The sequence below is a fragment of the Schistocerca nitens genome, chromosome 6 (assembly GCF_023898315.1).
Source record: "Schistocerca nitens isolate TAMUIC-IGC-003100 chromosome 6, iqSchNite1.1, whole genome shotgun sequence".
NCBI lineage: Eukaryota > Metazoa > Arthropoda > Insecta > Orthoptera > Acrididae > Schistocerca > Schistocerca nitens.
Genome location: NC_064619.1, coordinates 706,484,746 through 706,498,914, shown reverse-complemented (window position 1 = coordinate 706,498,914; position 14,169 = coordinate 706,484,746).

The window sequence follows — 14,169 nt, the reverse complement described above, 5'->3', positions numbered from 1 at the left end:
CTAAAGTAAATAAAGACGGTTTGCTGCTGTGACGTAATATGAGAGAAAGTTAAAACCTATGTTTCACTGGATATATGGTGTTTAGTTTTCCCAGGTGCAGTGGCGACACTACACTGTGACAGGCTGCAGTCTGTAAACAGCAGATAAAATATGTACCTCAATTCTTTGAAAATATGTTGTTGCATTTCTCACGCTATCCTCTCGGAGGCTAGCGTTTCAGTATATACGTACATGGTGAAACTTATTTAAACCGACAAAGTCGGTGATGTTGCACAGGGCATCAAAACAAATATTTTGTCCTCTGAGCGACATTTAATAAGACAGCGTATTCACACTTCGTTTGTAATAATTGATTTGTCGTTGTAGCGACTTCAGCTGTACCGGTAGAGGGCATACTTCACTCTTCAGTTCTAATGTTTCACACTAACATTTAGTTGTACGTCCTGATCCATCGCAGCGCTTGCTTACTAATGGAGCGACACACATGCAGTGAGTACACTGATGTGGTTGGTACTTACCGCACACATCAAAAAACGTTTTGCATCACCTCGGCTCCGAGAGTTTCGGAATCTGTACAGAAAATTGGAATGGATCTGAACATAAAAATCATTTCTGCCCTGTTTATTGCCCATGAGAACCACACATTGCATGTCGTACGATCATACAGCGAGATCTTCAGAGGTGGTGGTCCAGTTTGCTGTAGACACCGATACCTGTAATATCCTGCCGGCCGCTGGTGGCCGAGCGGTTCTGGCGCTACAGTCTGGAACCGCGCGACCGCTACGGTCGCAGGTTCGAATCCTGCCTCGGGCATGGATGTGAGTGTTGTCCTTAGGTTGGTTAGGTTTAAGTAGTTCTAAGTTCTAGGGGACTTATGACCTCAGCAGTTGAGTCCCATAGTGCTCAGAGCCATTTGAACCATTTTTTGTAATATCCAGTAGCACGTCCTCTTGCATTGATGCATGCCCGTATTCGTCGTCGCATACTATCCACAAATTCAGCAAGACACTGTTGGTCCAGATTGTCCCTCTCCTCAATGGCGATTCGGCGTAGATCCCTCAGCCTGGTTGGTGGCTCACGTCGTCCATAAACAGCCCTTTTGAAACTATCCCAGTCATGTTCGATAGGATTCATGTCTGGAGAACATGCAGGCCAATCTAGTCGAGCGATTTCGTTATCCTGAAGGAAGTCATTCACAAGATGTGCACGATGTGGGCGCGAATAGTCGTCCATGAAGACGAAGTCGTCGCCAATATGCTGCCGATATGGTTGCACTATCCACCGTAGGATGGCATTCGCGTATCATACGGCCGTTACGGCGCCTTCCATGACCACCAGCGACGTACATCGGCCCCACATAACGCCATCCCAAAAAAGCAGGGAACCTCCAGCTTGCTGCACTCTATGGAAAGTGTGTCTCAGGCGTTCAGCCGGACCGGGTTGCCTCCAAATACGTCTCCGACGATTCTCTGGTTGAAGGCATATGCGACACTCATCGGTGAAGAGAACGTGATGCCAATCCTGAATGGTCTATTCGGCATATGTTGTTGGTCCCATCTGTACCGCACTGCATTGTATCGTGGTTGCAAAGATAGACCTCACCATGAACGTCGGGAGTGAAATTGCGCATCATGCTGCCTATTGCGCACAGTTTGAGTCATAACACGATGTCCTGTGGCTGCACGAAAAGCTTTATTCAACATGGTGGTGTTGCTGTCAGGGTTCCTCCGAGCCATTATAAGTCATCCACTGTAGTAGTAGCCCTTGGGTGGCCTGACCGAGGCATGTCAATGACAGTTCCTGCCTCTCTGTATCTCCTCCATGTCCTGAAAACATAGCTTTGGTTCACTCCGAGACGCCGGACACTTTCCTTGTTGAGAGCCCTTCCTTGCACAAAGTAACAATATGAACGGTGATATTAACCTTCTAGGCATCGTTGAGCTACAGACAGCATGAGCTGTACACCTCTTTCCTGGTGTAATGACTGGAACTGATCGGCTGTCGGACCCCCTCCGTCTAATAGGCGCTGCTCATTCATGGTTCTTTACATATGTAGGGCGGGTTTAGTGACATCTCTGAACAGTTAAAGGGGTTGTGTCTGTGATGCAATATCCACACTCAACGTCTATCTCAAGGAGTTCTACCTGAATTTATGGGAGGGTGTTGTTAGTTGCTCTTTTATCTACATCTACATATATACTCCGCTAGCCACCAAGCGGTGTGTGGCGGAGGGCACAATTCGCGCCAAAACCATGTTTGCCCTCCTCTGTTCCACTCACTGTTCGCACGAGGGATAAACGACTGTCTGAACGCCTCAGTACGAGCTCCAACTTCTCTTATCTTTGAGTAGTGATCATTGCGCTATTTGAAAGTTGGTGGTAATAATATATGCTCTAGATCCTTTGTAAAGATCCGATTTCGGAATTTAGTGAGCAGCCCCTTCCGCCTATCTACATCTACATCTACATACATACTCCTCAATCCACCATATGGTGCATGGTGGAGGGTACCTCGTATCACAACTAGCATCTTCTCTCTCTGTTCCACTCCAAAACAGAACGAGGGAAAAACGACTGCCTATATGCCTCTGTACGAGCCCTAATTTCTCTTATCTTATCTTTGCGGCCTTTCCGCGAAATATAAGTTGGCGGCAGTAAAATTGTACTGCAGTCAGCCTAAAATGCTGGTTCTCTAAATTTCCTCAGTAGAGATTCACGAAAAGAACGCCTCCTTTCCTCCAGAGGTTCCCACCCGTGTTCCTGACGCATTTCTGTTACACTCGCGTGATGATCAAACCTACCAGTAACAAATCTAGCAGCTCGCCTCTGAATTGCTTCTATGTCCTCCCTCAATCCGACCTGATAGGGATCCCAAACGCTCAAGCAGTACTCAAGAATAGGTCGTATTAGTGTTTTATAAGCGGTCTCCTTTACAGATGAACCACATCTTCCCAAAATTCTACCAATGAACCGAAGACGACTATCCGCGTTCCCCACAATTGCCATTACATGCTTGTCCCACTTCATATCGCTCTCCAATGTTACGCCCAAATATTTAATCGACGTGACTGAGTCAAGCGCTGCACTGCTAATGGAGTATTCAAACATTACGGGATTCTTTTTCCTATTCATCTGCATTAATTTACCACTCAACGACGACACCTTCCCATACACTACAGCATCATCAGCAAACAGCCGCACATTGCTATCCACCCTATCCAAAAGATCGTTTATGTAGATAGAAAACAACAGCGAACCTACCACACTTCCCTGGGGCACTCCAGATGATACCCTCACCTTTGATGAACACTTACCATTGAGGACAATCTGCAAATCCTCATTGATTTGTTCACGAATTACGTGTGATACTACTTTTCCTGTTGACTACAGCATCAAGGGTAAACAGTCTAATGTCGCTGTCAATACCATCAACCAGATCGTTTATGTAAATCGTAAAAAGGCAGTGGATCTATTACGCTGCCCTGGGGCACACCTGAAATTGGGCCATGTCTCTTACCTAGGCCACTAAATGGCGAGTATTGTTACAATTGCCTCGCCAGAGCATTGTCAGAATTGCTGGATGACATTCTACTCGCTACAAAACAGGGTATGTGGTTCCAGGGTGCGAGGACATTTCAGTCGCCGTGTGCGTCCTTTCTTCAACCAGAAGATTCCAGAAAAGTGGAGGTGCTCCTCCACCATGACCAAGTCGATCCCTGATTTGATTCCTCTGGACTTTTTATGTGGAGGGAGATAAATAAACTTGTTTAAAACGTCCCTATTGAATTAGTGGAGGATCTGGTGCCTGGACAGTAGCAGCACCAAGAGAAATTAAGAACACCTCTGCAGTCTTTGACTGTGTTAGAAGTGACCCGCCGATGTAACCTTTATTTACAAATCAATGGAGGCATTTTTAAAGTCAATATGATGTGTAAATGTTGTAGTCTCTAGGTAATAAAGAATTAAAAATTGTTTGTTTTACTTTTCATCGAATCGTGCCTCGGGCTTGGATGTGTGCGATGGCCTTAAGTTAGGTTTAAGTAGTTCTACGTTCTAGGGGACTGATGACCTCAGATGTTAAGTCCCATAGTGCTCAGGGCCATATGAACCATTTTTTTTACTTTCGTCTACTTTAAGAAAGGTTTGACGTTCGCGTACAATGGTGTGTCACAGGAAAAGTTTTCAATGTCCCATGGAACCTCAGCGACTTCATTGGTTTACTTCATTTACATCCAGAGAAAACTCATTCTATCGGTTTTAAAAATCCTCACAGGAAAATATGAAATTAGGGAAAAATGTATGTTTTGGTGTCCCGTGCAGCAGAGTATGTTCATTTAGATAATTTTCAGCCTGTATACAGAAGAGCGTGCGGAGATATCCAAACAAAATCGTCCATCTCATTGCTACAATCTTACAAGAGAAACAGAGTCAAATGCCGCAGTCTGAATTACTCTCGTGAAATGCTTTTTCAATGTACTTGCTCGATGCATAGGTACTGTGTTACGCTTCTTCCTGAAAATAAATACTTAATCTGTCTCACGGATGCCCATTGACGTCCGATTCGCAACAGCGTATTTACCCTACTGGCCATTAAAATTGCTACACCAAGAAGAAATGCAGATGATAAACGGGTATTCTTTGGACAAATATATTATACTAGAACTGCCATGTGATTACATTTTCACGCAATTTCGGTGCATAGATCGTGAGAAATCAGCACCCAGAACAACCACCTCTGGCCGTAATAACGGCCTTGATATGCCTGGGCATTGAGTCGAACAGAGCTTGGATGGCGTGCACAGATACAGCTGCCCATGCAGCTTCAACACGATATCACAGTTCATCAAGAGTAGTAACTGGCGTATTGTGACGAGCCAGTTGCTCGGCCACCATTACCAGACGTTTTCAGTTGCTGAGAGATCTGGAGAATGTGCTGGCCAGGGCAGCAGTCGAACATTTTCTGTATCCAGAAAGGCCCGTGCAGGACCTGCAACATGAGGTCGTGCATTATCCTGCTGAAATGTAGGGATTCGCAGGGTCGTAACACATATGAAATGTAACGTCCACTGTTGAAAGTGCCGTCAATGCCAAGAAGAGGTGAGCGAGACGTCTAACCAATGGCACCCCATACCATCACGCCGGGTGATGGCGATGACGAATACACGCTTCCAATGTGCGTTCACAGCGATCGTTTTGCCATTCGTGCACCCAGGTTCGTCGTTCAGTACACCATCGCAGGCGCTCCCGTCTGTGATGCAGCGTCAAGGGTAACCGCAGCCATGGTCTCCGAACTGATAGTCCATGCTGCTGCAAACGTCGTCGATCTGTTCGTGCAGATGGTTGTTGTCTTGCAAACGTCCCAATATTTGATTCAGGGATCGAGACGTGGCTGCACGATCTGTTACAGCCATGCGGATAAGACGCCTGTCATCTCGACTGCTAGTGATACGAGGCCGTTGGGATCCAGATCGGCGCAAAACCGGAAACGTGATGGTACGCATTTCTCCTCCTTACACGAGGCATCACAACAACGTTTCACCAGTCAACGCAGGTCAACTGCTGTTTGTGTATGAGAAATCGGTCGGAAAGTTTCCTCATGTCAGCACGCTGTAGGTGTCAACACCGGCACCAACCTTGTGTGAATGCTCTGAAAAGCTAATCATTTGCATATCATAGCATCTTCTTCCTGTCGGTTAAATTTCACGTCTGTAGCACGTCATCTTCGTGGTGTAGCAATTTTAATGGCCGGTAGTGTACATCAACAGCAAAACTCTCTTTTACTGATTTTCTTCCGCTTAAAGGATATAATCCAGGAAAAAAAAGTGCATCAAAGCTTAGTGCTATTGCCTACTTAAAATCACACAAAACACGATTTCTCGACTTGCCCGCGTTCGGTCTTCTTCCGCATCTTCCTTTTAATTTGATTCTTGGCGTCTTAGGTGCAACCGAATCCGCAGGCATCTGGCTGACTTACCATAACTTTGAGAAATTTACGGGATAACTTGGCCACTCCGAAAGAACATACGGTGGCAGTAAATCTTTATGTGACGTCACGTGTGCTGGACTGCTGTTCAAATTGCTCGCCAGTATTTTACAAAGTTTTAGGCTTCAGATACTTACTTTAAAGTTTATTTGTGTTAATATTTGCTGTAAAGGTAACTTGTTAGGGAACTTTCAGTCTTTCTTCCTGTATTATTGATTCGAGTGGTCCGTTATTCTTGAGTGCGCTTATTTCGTTGATCCAAGTCTCAGGACTCAGCCTGCGTGCGGTTGCAGCTGTAGCGGTTCTAAAGTTCAGTTCTGACAAAGTTGTTTCTGCACTGTTATACAGTTATTAAATTTAACAGTTTTCAGAGGTGTCTTGTTCTCTTTCTGGCCAAGTAACGGTTTAATAAACTTTCGGAAACTTTCTCCCACAGTGTTTTTTAGAGTTGTTTGTGCGTTGAAGTCGTTTAGTAAATTTCGCGCGGAAGTCTGCAGCTGACGTTTTTTATTGTTTCTAGTGAAATATTTCAGTAAAATTTCCGTTCACTGTTTTAAATTCGTTGAGTGTTCCAGTGGCCGCTTGAATTTTTTGTTTTAGCTAAGATATCGTGTGAAGTTTTGGTGGTATTGGTATTAGTTGTGGTTCAGTTGCTGCTTTCTTAGAAGAGACAGAATTTAGAGACCGCTATTGTTGGTTCTATAAATAGCTCTACTGTTGTGACTGACCCTAGGTAACAAAGACATTTAGGTTTTTCAGTAACTGTTACAATTTTACCGTGAGTGACAAGTGTGGGCTTTGTCGTAGGTTTGTGAGTAGTGGGTTAGAGTGTGGGATTTATTCAAAGTATTTCCACTGGGGGGGGGGGGGGGGGGGGCAATGCACTGGGGAAGCCAGTGGACATTCTAGCGAGATCCTCTTCTCAAAATGCAGAATTTGTAGCAGAAAGAAGTTGATAGAGGAGCAGGACCTTAAGATCTAAGCCCTTCAGGTGCAGTTACAAGACGCAAAGGAGGAACTAGATAGGTTGAGGAGGGTGGAGGGTGCTGGGGAATGAGAACTGGCAGTTGGCAGGAAGTCAGCTAGGAGGAGGAGATATCCAGACACCTGTACTTTGCGTATAAGCAATAGATTTGGCGGGCCGGCCGAAGTGGCCGTGCGGTTATAGGCGCTGCAGTCTGGAACCGCAAGACCGCTACGGTCGCAGGTTCGAATCCTGCCTCGGGCATGGATGTTTGTGATGTCCTTAGGTTAGTTAGGTTTAAGTAGTTCTAAGTTCTAGGGGACTAATGACCTCAGCAGTTGAGTCCCATAGTGCTCAGAGCCATTTTTTGAATAGATTTGGTCAACTGTCTGACTTGAGTGGAGAGAGGCCTTTTGTAGCTGTAGGTATAGGAAACATGCAGCAGTCCTCAGCAGTTAGGAATTCCAAGTCAGTTGCAAATTATAGCAGAAAGAAGACGGTTTTGCTGTTTGGTAGTTCGAATGGTAGAGGTGTGGGTCAGCAGTTGCAGGAAGTGTTGGGGAGTAAGTACCAGGTTACCAGTATTATGAAGCCTAGTGCAGTGTTTGCTCAGGCGACTGCCAGCATAGGTGAGTTACGTAGGAATTTTACGAAAGAGGATCAGGAAATGATTGTGGGTGGAGCAGGGAATAGTCTTAATAGCGACGAGGAATGTGATGTAGGTGGTGACCTGGTAAAGATGGCTACTCAAACTGGTGGCACTAATGTGCAGTTTGTGCAACTGTTTCAGCGTCATGATCGTCGTCATCTTAGTGCTGTTGTTAGACGAGCTAACATGGGGCTGGAGAATGCACTGATAGTAGTGGACGTAGCTCATGTTTCAGTGGTGCCAGTTGAGTCTGTCAATAGAATGGGTTTCACTAGGCATGGCCTGAACCTCAGTAGGTGTGGGAAGGGGAGGCTGGCAAAGCTTATATGTGACAGTGTAGTGGATGATAGTGGGGTCACTCATAGAAAAATTCCTGTAGTAATTGATGTTAGAGCTGCATCTCCTTTAGACTGAAGTCAGCTGATAGGTATGCCTGCTTAAGGAAGTCCCTCTAAGGCTCACCTTCAAAGGATGTAATGTTTCCAAGTAGAGAAGGAATTAGCATATTTCATCAAAATATAAGAGGTATTACAGATGAAGTTAGTGAACTGCTTATAGATGTTGTCTCTGACATTATTGGTATATCGGAGCCCCACTTAAATAATTTGACAATTCACAGGCTTCCTTTACTAGGATACAGATTAGCTGGCTGTTTTTCAAGAAGTTCTTTGCGGATTGGGGGAGTAGCCACGTACACCATTTGGGTCCGTGGCACTGGCTTGAACAGGTATTTGAATGTTGTGCAGTGGCGGTTGAATTTCGCGAAACTGAACTTTTAATTGTTATTGTTAATAGATCCCCCAACTCTGACTTCAGAGAGTTTCTGCTCAAGCTTTGAGGTTTCTTGGTTCATTGTATAGGAACTGCCAAAAATCAGTCGTATGTGGTGACTTCAATATTGCAACAAAAAGATCTCCCAAAATCATATGATCTGATGCACCTGTGGTTTTTCCCACGAGGGTGCAGGGGAACAGTAGCACAGTCATAGACACTATTTTTATCCATTCTTCATTACTAGATGGGCATTCTGTTAGTAAAAGGGTGAATGGCCTTTCAGACCATGATGCACAAATTTTAACACTAAAAGGTTTTTGTACTCAAACAAACTTTTTTATGTAATTACAAACCATGTAGAAAAGCTAATCCAACGTCAATAGAGAGGCTTTTAAACCTCAATAAGGAACAAAAGTGGCAGGATGTTTGTAGTGCCGATAACATACACGACAAATTCGATGCATTCCTTAACACATTTCTCAAACTCTTTGAGAGCTGCTTTCCATTAGAACGTTCTAAACAGAGTACTAGCAGTAAAAGACAGCCTGGGTGGCTGACTAGTTGGATAAGGAGACCATGTAGAACGATGTGGGAATTTTATCAAAACGTTAGAAGTAGTCACAACCAAGCTACAGTATTCCACTACAAACAGTATTGTAAGGTGTTTAGAAATGTTATTAGGAAGGCAAACAGTATGTGGTAAGCAAGCAGAAGGTCGACGACATAAAGTCAGTTCTTAGTATAATTATTTCTGTTACTGATAAGTTCGATATATGTACAGTACTTAACAATCATTTTCTGAGCATTGCTGGCGAATTAGATAAAAACTTTGTTTGTACAGGGAATCAAATAACTCTCTTGGAAAATGCCTTTCTGAGATTGATGTCTGAAATTCTCCGCTGTGATACTGAGAAGGGGGAGACTGAATCAATATTTACATCACTGAAGACTAAGGACTCTCATGTATATGATGGAGTGCCTAGGAGATTATTGAAGTACAGAGCTGCAGATGTTAGACCTGTACTGCCATCTTTGTAATTTTTCTTTTAAGAATGGTCAGTTTCCTGCACGATTAATGTACTCAGTAGTAAAACTGCTCAATAAAAAGTGAGAAAGGAACAATGTAGACAATTGTAAACCTATTTCTATGCCATCAGTGTTTGCTAAAGTTGTTGAAAAGGCTGTGTATGTAAGGATAACTGATCATTTTATATCATATAATTTGCTATCAAAAGTGATTTAACAACTGAAATTGCTATATTCTCTTTTCTCTGTGAGGTCCTGGATGGATTAAACAAGAGGTTTGGAACGCTAGGTATCTGATTTCATTTAACTAAAGCGTTTGATTGTGTTGATCACAAAATATTGCTCGAGAAGCTGGACGATTATGGAATACGGGGAGTAGCTCACAATTGTTTCACCTCTTATTTTATCAACAGACAGATAAAGGTCATTATTCAGTGTTGAAAATGGCTGTGATGTGCGGTCTGATTGTGGCACAGTCAAATGGCGGGTACACCAGGGATCAGTGCTGGGCAGCTCCTGTTCCTTATTTATATAAATGATACGCCCTCTAGTATTTCTGTTTGCTTGGTAGTAAAGGATGTTGTGTGCAACATTCGCTCTGACTCAAATAGTGCAGTTCTTGATATAAGTTCATGGCTTGTAGAAAATACACTAAATCACAGTAAGACCCAGTTTTTACAGCTCAACAAAACCCATCGTTTTAATTTCAGAGAATGGGCATATGATTAGTGAAACTGAACAGTTCAAATTTCTACGTGTTCAGATAGGTAGTGGACTCGTGGAAAGCTCACATTCAGGATCTTGATCAAAGAATTAATGCTGCCATTTTTACTATTCGAACGCTATCTGAAATGAGTGATTACTTGAAGTGAAATTAAAACTATATTTTATAGAAAAACCACGATCAGTTTACTCCATGGATGCAGTTGCCCCTACTGACCTAACACTGAGATCACATGAATTATGCCAGAAGAAATCCTTGACTGTATTACTGTAGCCAGTGAGGCAGATAGTGCGACTTGATTCATTCCTACAACTGTCGGAACGGCATGTGCTCAGCAAGCAGCAGAAATACCACAGTGGGTAGAGGCACCATCTCCTCACCCACGTTACGTCACTTGGCGATTTCCCGTGGTTTCAGACGCAGTGTAAGGCAGCCTGCGCAGTAATTCAGTCTACATGTGCCATCTGTCCACTCGTTGATGACATACACGGCGAATTCGGACTATGTTTGTTGCATGATTCTCGATGGATCTTTCACAACAGTACGACATACTTGGGCTTTTGCACGAGGACTTGCACTATTTCACAGTGTTCATTGTTGGCGTAAGCGCGCCGAGCTAGAAGTTTACGTTGTCCACTGAACATTCTACGTGCACTGAAATTGTAACAAGTGTGTTCGTTCAAATAACGGTAACGGAAGCACCATTCCAACGAAAGTTACCTTGGATAAAAATGCGTTGTAAATGTATTGTTTCCAGTTTTTGTACCAATGACAAAGGCTGTAGCGTTTTAATGTTTGGAGCTGTACCACTACGCGTCATGCCGCCTCCATAGTACATGGTAGAGTAAGTTACAGGATTTATTTCTACGCATGCCCGCTAATTTTGTCTTATCAAGTGTTATTTTCATAACACTACTAAATGTTTTAATTTTTTTGTATATTTTACATGTTCAGCACCGAGCCCTGGAGCAGGCGAATCTATTTTCTGGAGCAGTATGCAGATTTCGAAATGACAGACCTAGTTATGTCCAACCTGACAAACAAATGCGTTCACTATGTTAGGAATAACGCTATTCATTAAGATTATAATTGAAAAACCTCGACTTTATAGCACCACCTACGCCAAAATTTCCGTTCATAGCCTCCCTCCTCATCCAAATGGCCACTTCTTCTGCTCTTGTGACTTTGTCTGCTTTCTTCCGTCGTCGAATTGCGTCTCATATTCTTTGTTGTAGCCGGCTGGGGTGGCCGAGCGGTTCTAGGCGCTACAGTCTGGAACCGCGGGACCACTCAAGGCGCAGGTTCGAATCCTGCCTCGGGCATAGATGTGTGTGATGTCCTTAGGTTAATTATATTTAAGTAGTTCTGAGTTCTAGGGGACTGATGACCTGAGAAGTTAAGTCCCATAGTGCTCAGATCCATTTTTACCATTTTTTTTTCTTTCTTGTATCTATTTCAAGGTGGTCGTCTTTATTCCAGCTGCCCTCCTTATACTGTATTTGATCAATCATATTCCTTTTCATACCACTTTATTCACATTCAGTCATATGGGCGACACATGAAGTGCTACAACCCTGTCCTTTTCTCTAATTTCAGCGTCCTAGTTTTTGCATTTGGCACTCAGTAATAATATGCCCTTAACAAATGGATCAGTGTAGAACTTCGTTTCTAAACAGCGATAGTTACTCTCTGATACAGATTCATATTAATAGAGAGGGGACAGGTGGAATTCCAGATTTGATGGATGAGACTGCAACCGTAGTGACACACTGATCTACGTGAGCGGCTCTTCGATGTTGCCACCGCCTTCTTCCGTTAACGCAATGCGTGGGAAACGAGAGCGGAGTCCCCCTCTTTAAAATTCCAGGAGCGCCCTGTGTTGCCGGAGACGGCCAAATCAAATCCGCTCAGCTCTCTTCAGGCCGTGGTTTGCATAAACTCCGAACCGAAGTCTCCTGTGTTTGCTCGGAAGCCGACTGGTCGAGTTCGGCACCTCGTACATCACCCTTAAGCCTCACTGCCGGAAAGGAAAGTGATCTCTGCTCGCAGGAACTAACAGTAAGTCCGTTATCTGTTGCATTTGTGTACTGGAACGTGTGTGCGCAGTGCAGAACACATGCTGTGCTGAGTTCCCTCGCATTGTTTCAGTAGCGAATATGATTCTGTCGTATCGAAATTTCAGCTGCCACGTTTCCGCTAGAAGTGCATGAATGCAATGCGGGTGTTACGTACAACGATGTAGCACCTCTGCATTTCGGTTCGCTGCACCACTGTGAAACCGTAGCGACTGCGGCCAGCGTTGGAAGTAAAGTGTTTGCCAGAAGTTGAAAACTCTTGGTCACTGTCTATATTTCATGCAACATGCATCGCGGGGCTTAATAAAGTCCCCCAAGCAACATCGTATACATGCTTCTGACCGCATACTGAATAGCACCTAGCTACCGAAAGGTTAGGTCAAAGGTAACAAATATTACGTAACATTTTTACGCACGTGTAATGATCGTTGATCAATTGTTCACCTTACTTTCGAGGTCTTTTCAACTCCTCTACACTGAAGAGCCATGAAACTGGGGTACACCTGTCTAATATATCTAAAAGATGGTACCCACAAGAACACAAAAACCGGTAATCAGGAATGGTTAGCGGATAAATTTAACGATTTACAAGCGTATTTAACTACAGGAAAGATAGATACCACTTATAGGAAAATTAGAGATGTTTGGAGGAAAGAAAAGCAGCCGTATGAATATCAAGAGCTCAGATGGAAAATCAGTACTAAGCAAAGAATGAAAAGCTGAAAGGTGTAAGAAGTACATAGAGAGCCTATACAAGGCAGATGAATTTTAAGGCAATCTTATAGAAAAAGAAGATGTAGGAGAAGGTGAGATAGGAGCTACGATACTGCGAAAGGAATTTGACAGAGCACTGAAAGACCTAAGTCGAAACACCGTCTCTATATTGGAAGACACTCCCTCAAAACTACCGACTTCCTTGGGACAGCCAGCCATACCAAAACTATTCTATCTGATGCGCAAGATAACACGCAAAATACCCTCAGACTTCAAGAAGAACGCAATAAATCTAATTCCTAAGAAAGCAGATACTGACAGGTACGAATATTGCCGAACTATCAGTTTAATAAATCATTGTTGTAAAACACTAACACGAATTATTTACAGAACAATGATAAAGGAGGTAGAAGCTAAACTCACGGAAGATTAGTTTCAGTTCCGGAGAAATGGAGGAAAATACAATACAGTACTGAACCTGCGACTTATCTTAGGAGATAGGTTAATGAAAGGCAGACCTAGGTTTATAGCTTTCGTATATTTGGAGAAAACAGTTGATACCGTCGACTGGAACACACCATTTGTAAGTCTAAAGGCAGCAGAGGTAAAGTACAGTGTGCGAAAGGTTATATACAACATTTACAGAAACCAGACAGCGCTGATAAGACGCGAGGGATATGAAAGGGAAGCAGTTGTTGAGAAGGAAGTTAGATAGGATTATACCCTATGCTCAGTGTATTCATTCTGTACACTAAGCAAGCAGTAAAGGAAGCCAAAGACAAATTTTGATGTTTTTCGATGAGATCATAATTATGCCGTACACAATAATGGACAGATGAACTGAGTGAACAGTGTCTTCAAAGGTGGATATAAGATGAATAAGATGAACATGAACAAAAGATAAACAAGGGTAGTGGAATACAGTAGAATAAGACGATGCTGAGCAAATTAGATTAGGAAACGAGACACTTAAAGTAGTAGATGAGTGTTGCTATTTGGGCAGTACGTTAACTGATGGTGACCGAAGTAGAGGATATAAAATGTAGACTGGCAGTAGCAAGTAAGGCGTTTCTGAAGAAGCATTTCTTAACATCGAAAATAGATTAAGCGTTAAGAACTTTTTCTGAAGGTGCAGCACTGGAGTATAGCCTCGTATGGAAGTGAAACGTGGACGATAGCTCATATAAGAAAGAACTGAAGCTTTTGAAGTATGGTGCTACAGAGGAGTGTTGAAGAATAGATAGGTTATGTAATCAAGGAG